This window comes from Apium graveolens, chromosome 9 (assembly GCF_009905375.1).
Source record: "Apium graveolens cultivar Ventura chromosome 9, ASM990537v1, whole genome shotgun sequence".
NCBI lineage: Eukaryota > Viridiplantae > Streptophyta > Magnoliopsida > Apiales > Apiaceae > Apium > Apium graveolens.
This window is the reverse complement of record NC_133655.1, coordinates 139,380,549-139,387,844: the sequence shown is the minus strand read 5'-3', so window position 1 is coordinate 139,387,844 and position 7,296 is coordinate 139,380,549. Positions and strand designations below refer to the sequence as shown.

The following is a 7,296-nucleotide window of genomic DNA, read 5'->3' as shown; positions in this document are numbered from 1 at the left end:
CTCCATCTTGCTCAACCCTAGACTACTCGCATAAAAATACGAGCCGGCTACTAGCCATTTGACGCCTAGCCACAATTAGCAATTAATTCCAATTTTTACTCCAAAAATTCTTTTCATGCCTTTTTTCACTAATAACCTATTATAAATTCTAAGCATAATCAATAGATTAACCTCAAAAACCATCAAACCATGATAACAATCTAGTCCTTAAGCATTCTCTAAGACTTAGTGAAATTACAAGTGTTTCTAGCATGAACGTCAACCTACAAGACTCAACATCACTCTAACGCTATCACTACACTCGCATCAACATCACAAATCAATTGGTAAAGCAATGCAAAAGGGATCATGATATATGCATGAGCTACACGATATGATAAATAAAGCTATAAAATAAAAAATAAAAAACTATATGGCAAAATATGCAATTATATGAACTAAACTATCATGAATATGCAACTATATGACACACACACAAATATTCCTTAACTACCACCCCCAAACTTAAAATCTTCACTATCCCTGGTGAAGGTAGTAGAAAGGAACAGAGGGTATACCTACTCGGAGAGATCTGGTGGAGTATCAGGAGGCGGATACGCAAAGTCCTCACCAAAAATGGGCCACTGGATGTCAGTCTAAGGCCTCTAAAAGCAGTCCCAAGTGCAAGGGTGAGCTCTTGAGCAAACCTGCTCTGCGTCTCGTACATGGTATCCATCCTCCTCGACAGCCTCCTATACTGGGCATCAGCCATCTCAGCACCCTCCTGAGCATTAGAAGAGCCTGCCTCATCACGCCCTGGTCTCGCCATGGTAGCACTAGCTGCTGGACGCCCTCTTGGAAGATGATAACCCAGCCCATGCTCCTCGGGCTCTCCACCAGTCCACTCCCGCATCGCACTCAGAGTCCCGGAATTAATAGGAGCGGCCGTCAGCTGAAACTGCTCATGAGAAGGCTACTAAACTCCCATTGCTCGGCAAAGCTTTGTAACAGTAGATGCATAAGATATGTTCATGTGCTTCTCTCCCCTCAAAAACTTCAGAATTCCTTGGTAGATGAACTCACCAAGGTCCACATAGAACTCCTCATTCAAAATACCCCATAACAACTGTGCTCGCTCAACTGTAATCTCATGTGCATGTGAAGTAGGCAGAATATTAGCACAAATAAAGGCATTCCATGCACGTGCATACCTATTCATCGCAATCGCCGGAAAATGACGATACTCGTTAGTCCCAGTCTTGAACGTCCAAACCGTGCCCGGCCTACAGAGAGTAACACAAATCAAATCCAAGTCAAAATCTTCAGCAGTCTTCTCGTTCCAATTCTCCTCCGTGGGCTTCCTCTGTCGCTGCCCAATCACACGGCGAATCGCCGCAGGATGATAATCCACCGTCAGCCCATGCACAACATAAAACCCATTCTTTTCAACCTTTGCGTTCGCATAGAACTCGCGAACCACGCTCATCAGAACTGCCTCTGGTGACTCACAGAAAGAAATCCAACCCTTTTCAGCAATCATTGGAAACAACTCACCATCCCTCCCCGATGGTAAGAATCCCCTCTCCTTCAAAATCGGCTTACCCAGAAGCCTAGTGTACTCCTCCTCAGCAGCCCTATCAAACAAACGAGGTCTCACAGCAGTACCCCTCGAAGAATTAGCAGTAGGAACAGTGCTGCTGCTATCAATAGTCCTAGATCTCTTGGGTGCCATTGAAACTGAGAAAAAATGCTTAAGAATTGTGTTTTTGGATATAGGAGAGAGTTTAAGGTTGAAAGTGTATGGGGGAGTATATGGAATAGTTGTATGTATATACAGGGTTGAGATTAGGTTAAAATTTGATTATGAGTGGGTTTGAGGGTTAAAAACGTGGGTAATGGGAAAATAGCTCGTGGGTAGTAGGTTTGTGTTTTGATTTTTGTATTTTCTGATTTTTTTGGATTTTTATTAAGCTTAAAAAAAATTTCAAGCAGTCGGGCCCTGAGCGGTTGCTCAGCAGAGCTGAGCGGACGCTCAGGGACCTTCTGGATTTTTTTTCTTGACCTGGTTTTTCTGATTTTTTTGTGGTTTTGGATAGGTTACTAACTTCTAAGGGTTCCTATAACAACAAATCACGGGTTGCCTCCCAAGAAGCGCTTCTTTTTCGTTATTAGCTTGACGTAGCGTACCTTACTCAAGTTGACAATAAAACGGCACTAACCACTTCCCGGTTTTCTGAGTCCCTATAGTAATACTTCAAACGCTGACCATTAACCTTGAAAGCTTGGCCTGGATCATTCTCAAAAATCTCCACCGCTCCATGTGGAAACACAGTTTTGACAATAAAAGGTCCAGACCACCTTGATTTCAACTTTCCAGGAAAAAGTCGGAGACGAGAGTTGAATAAAAGAACTTGCTGCCCCGGCACAGATGACTTAGGATATAGCTTCCTGTCGTGCCACCTTTTCACTTTTTCCTTGTACATTTTGTTATCTCGTACGCTTGGAGTCGAAATTCATCAAGTTCATTTAGCTGAAGCATTCGCTTCTTTCCAGCTGCATCTAGATCAAGGTTCAACTTCTTCAACGCCCAATAGGCCTTATGCTCAAGCTCCGCAGGTAAATGACATCCCTTACCATAAACAAGTTGAAATGGGGACATCCCAAGTGGAGTCTTGTATGCTGTTTTGTAAGCCCAAACAAGTTCATCGAGCTTTAAAGACCAATCCTTCCTTGACGGACAAACAACTTTCTCTAGAATGCGCTTGATCTCTCTATTAGACACTTCTGCTTGACCATTCGTTTGCGGATGATAGGCAGTAGCAACACGATGATTCACATTGTAGCGCTGCATCATAGAAGTGAACTTACGATTGCAGAAATGCGACCCCTCATCACTTATGATTACTCGTGGCGTTCCAAACCTTGTGAAAATCTGCTTATGAAGAAAATTCAACACTACCTTTGCATCATTCGTCGGTAGAGCCTTGACTTCTACCCATTTTGAGACATAATCGACTGCCAGCAAGATGTACTGATTATTGCAAGATGAGACAAAAGGCCCCATGAAATTGATTCCCCAAACATCAAAGACCTCGACTTCAAGCATCACATTTAACGGCATCTCATCCTTCCTCGTTAGATTCCCTACGCTTTGGCAATGATCACACCTCAAAACGAATTGATGAGCATCCTTAAACAAAGTAGGCCAGAAAAAACCTGCTTACAGAATACGAGCTGCCGTCTTCTCACCACCATAATGTCCACCATAAACTGTGGAGTGACAGTCTCGTAATATCCCCTCCGTCTCACAGAATGGGATACATCTCCTGATGATCTGGTCAGCTCCTTGTCTAAACAAATACGGTTCATCCCACATATACCACTTCACCTCATGCAGAAACTTCTTCTTTTGAGCTGCATTCATATTAGGAGGCATTATATTGCTGACAAGATAGTTCACAATATCTGCGAACCATGGCTCTTCCTCCTGAACTGCGAACAACTGCTCATCCGGAAAAGATTCATTGATCAATGTCTTATCATGTGAAGTAGAATCGGGATTCTCCAATCTAGAGAGATGGTCAGCTACTTGATTCTCAATACCTTTTCGATCCTTGATCTCTAACCCAAATTCCTGTAGCAAGAGCACCCAACGAATAAGTGTAGGCTTCGAATCCTTCTTGGAAACCAAATAGCTAATGTCCGCATGATCAGTGAACACTGTCACCTTTGTCCCAAGCAAATAAGATCGAAATTTTTCGAAACCAAAGACTATAGACAAGAGCTCCTTCTCAGTAGTGGTGTAGTTCATTTGAGCTCCATTTAAAGTCTTACTAGCATAGTAGACCACATGAAAGAGATTATTCTTGCGATGCCCAAGAACTGCTCCCACCGCATAATCACTCGCATCACACATCATCTCAAAAGGCTCTGTCCAATCAGGTGCCGTAATAACTGGTGCAGTTATCAAACTCTTCTTGAGAGTCTCGAATGCCGTCAAACATTCATCATCGAATTTGAAAGGCACATCCTTCTTGAGCAAGTTACAAAACAACTTTGATATCTTCGAGAAGTCCTTGATGAAACGCCGATAAAAACCCGCATGACCAAGAAAACTACGGATTCCTTTCACAGAAATAGGTGGTGGAAGATTTTCAATGACTCCCACCTTGACTTTGTCCTCCTCGAGACCCTTGCTAGATACCTTATGACCAAGAATAATGCCTTCACGCACCATAAAGTGACATTTTTCCCAATTGAGCACCAAATTAGTTTCCACACACCTTTTGAGCACTGCACGAAGATTATTCAAATATTCATCATACGAATGTCCAAAGACGGAGAAGTCGTCCATGAACACCTCGACATTATTTCCAATCATATCAGAGAATATAGCCATCATACATATCTGAAAAGTGGCCGGTGCGCCATATAAGCCAAACAAAACTATGCGAAAAGCAAACGTGCCAAATAGACAAGTGAAGGTAGTCTTTTCTTGATCCTCCGGTGCAATACATATCTAATTATACCCCGAATAGCCATCCAGAAGACAATAATACTCATGACCGGCCAACCTGTCAAGCATCTGATCAATAAATGGAAGAGGGAAGTGATCCTTCCTCGTGGCCTTGTTCAACTTTCTGTAATCCATGCATACCCTCCATCTTGTGACTGTTCGAGTGGGAATGAGCTTGTTCTTCTCATTTGCTACCACAGTAATACCTCCTTTCTTAGGTACACATTGCACGGGGCTCACCCAAGAACTGTTAGAAATAGGATATATGATTCCTGCATCCAGCCATTTCAGAATTTCTTTCTTCACCACTTCTTTCATGATTGAATTAAGTCTTCACTGTTGCTCCACCGTTGGCTTACTACCTTCCTCTAGCAGAATTTTATGCATGCAGTACGAGGGGATGATCCCTTTTATGTCTGCTATAGTCCATCCGATAGCCGATTTGAATTCTCTCAAGATCCTCATGAGCTTGTCCTCCTCACTACCTGAAAGGTCAGATACAATAATAACAGGTAAAGTAGATGCATCACCTAAAAAAGCATACCTCAAGTGTTCAGGCAATGGTTTAAGCTCCAAGGTAGGTGCTTCCTCAATAGATGGTTTGAGCTTTCCTTTAGCATTTTTGAGGTCAGAAGTACCAAGAGATTCAAATGGCATGTCTAGCTTTTGCCTCCAAGGAGAAGCATTTAGATATTGTAGTTGCTCATTGCCATCCTCATCATCACTATCAAAGTCCCCCACTAAGGCTTTCTCTAATGCATCAGACATTAGCATATGATCAAGTTCTGAAGTAACCGTAGAATCAATCAAATCCACCTTTGAGCACTCCTCGTCTTCTGTAGGGAATTTCATCACTTTGAATACATTGAATGTCACATCCTGATCCTGCACCCTCATAGTAAGTTCACCTTTCTGCACATCTATCAAGGTACGGCCTGTAGCCAAGAAAGGTCTCCCCAAGATTATGGGAATCTTCTTATCTTCCTCGAAATCCAGAATAACAAAGTCTGCAGGAAAGAAGAGCTTATCCACCTTTACTAGCACATCCTCCACTATGCCTCCTGGGTATGTAATAGAACGATCAGCCAATTGTAGAGACATGTAGGCGGGCTTTGGATCAGGCAAATTCAACTTTTTGAAGATAGACAACAATATCAGATTGATGCTTGCTCCCAAATTGCACATGCATTTGTCAAAGGACAACTTGCCGATGGTGCAAGAAATGGTGAAGCTACCTGGATCTTTAAGTTTTGGAGGTAATTTTTATTGCAAAATATCACTACACTCTTCCGTTACAGCAACGGTCTCAAGGTCATCCAGTTTCACCTTCCTTGAAAGAATACTCTTCATAAATTTCACATAACTAGGCATTTGCTCCAGAGCCTCAGCGAAAGGTATGTTGATGTGAAGTTTCTTGAACACCTCCAGAAACTTACCGAACTGCTTATCCAGCTTTTATTGTTGCAATCTCTTAGGGAAAGGTGGTGGAGGATAGAGCTCTTTCTCCCCTGTATTACCCTCAGGCAGAGTGTGTTCAACAGCAGTCTTCCTTGGTTCCGCCACTTTCTCCTTTTGCTTAGCTTCTTCATCACCAACTTCAGCTTCTCCGTCTTTTGCTTTTTCAGCATCATCAACTTTTACAGACCTTAAGGTAATAGCCTTGACTTGCTCTTTAGCTTCTTTTCTGCCTGGCACTTCAGTATCACTGGGAAGTGTGCCAGGTTGACGATTGAGCACTGCATTGGCTATTTGACCGATTTGATTTTCCAAGGTCTTGATAGAAACAGCCTGACTTTTGCAAAACAACTTGAGTTCCTCGAAATCAGCACTAGAAGGTGGAGCTGCACCTCCTTGTTGAGGATATGACTGCCTTTGAGCAAAATAATGTGGTTGCTGGAATCCAGGTGGATTAAACTGTTTACTTATGCCTTGCTGATATGGTTGCTGAATAGCATTCTGATTATTACTCCAGCCGAAATTTGGATGATTTCTGTTGTTAGAATGATAAGTAGCTGGCACAGGCTACTACGGTTGCTGATAATTATTCACATACTGAACATATTCATTAACAAGAAAACACTGATCCGTAGCATGAGAACCTGCACAAAGTTCATAAACCATAGCTATCTGATTGACTCCATAGGTGGCTAGAGAATCGACCTTCATAAACAGTGCTTGGAGCTGCGCTGCAATAGCTGTAGCTGCATCAACTTTCAGAATACCTGCTACCTTCCCAGGCATCATCCTTTGAGTTGGGTTTTGATGTTCATTTGCAGCCATAGTCTCAATAAGATTATAAGCCTCAGTATAGCTTTTGGCCCACAAGGCGCCTCCAGCTGCTGCATCGAGCATGGGCCGAGATTGGGCCCCCAAACCATTATAGAAACCAGTGATCACCATCCAATCAGGCATACCATGATGTGGACACGTTCTCAACATCTCCTTGTAGCGCTCTCAAGCTTCGCACATGGATTCTATAGGTTGCTGCGCAAACTGAGTAAGAGCACTCCTCATAGCCGCAGTTTTCGCCATTGGATAGAACTTTACCAGAAACTTTTACGCAAGATCTTGCCAAGTAGTGATGGACCCCACTGGTTCAGAATATAACCAATCCTTAGCTTTATCCCTCAGAGAGAATGGGAAAAGCCTCAGCTTGATAGCCTCATCAGTCACACCATTATATTTGAAAGTACTACAGATCTCGACAAAATTCTTGATGTGCATGTTGGGGTCTTCAGTAGCAGCACCTCCAAAAGAAACAGAATTCTGCACCATCTGAATAGTGCCCGACTTGATTTCAA

At 42.7% G+C, this 7,296-nt stretch overlaps 1 non-coding gene across 1 annotated transcript; it reads left to right on the top strand.

The window, feature by feature from the left end:
• Positions 1 to 6,905: 6,905 nt before the first annotated feature.
• On the top strand, positions 6,906 to 7,012 carry LOC141688221 (small nucleolar RNA R71). Its single transcript, XR_012561679.1, has one exon. It is a non-coding gene; the product is annotated as a small nucleolar RNA R71 (small nucleolar RNA).
• The last annotated feature ends 284 nt before the right edge of the window (positions 7,013 to 7,296 follow it).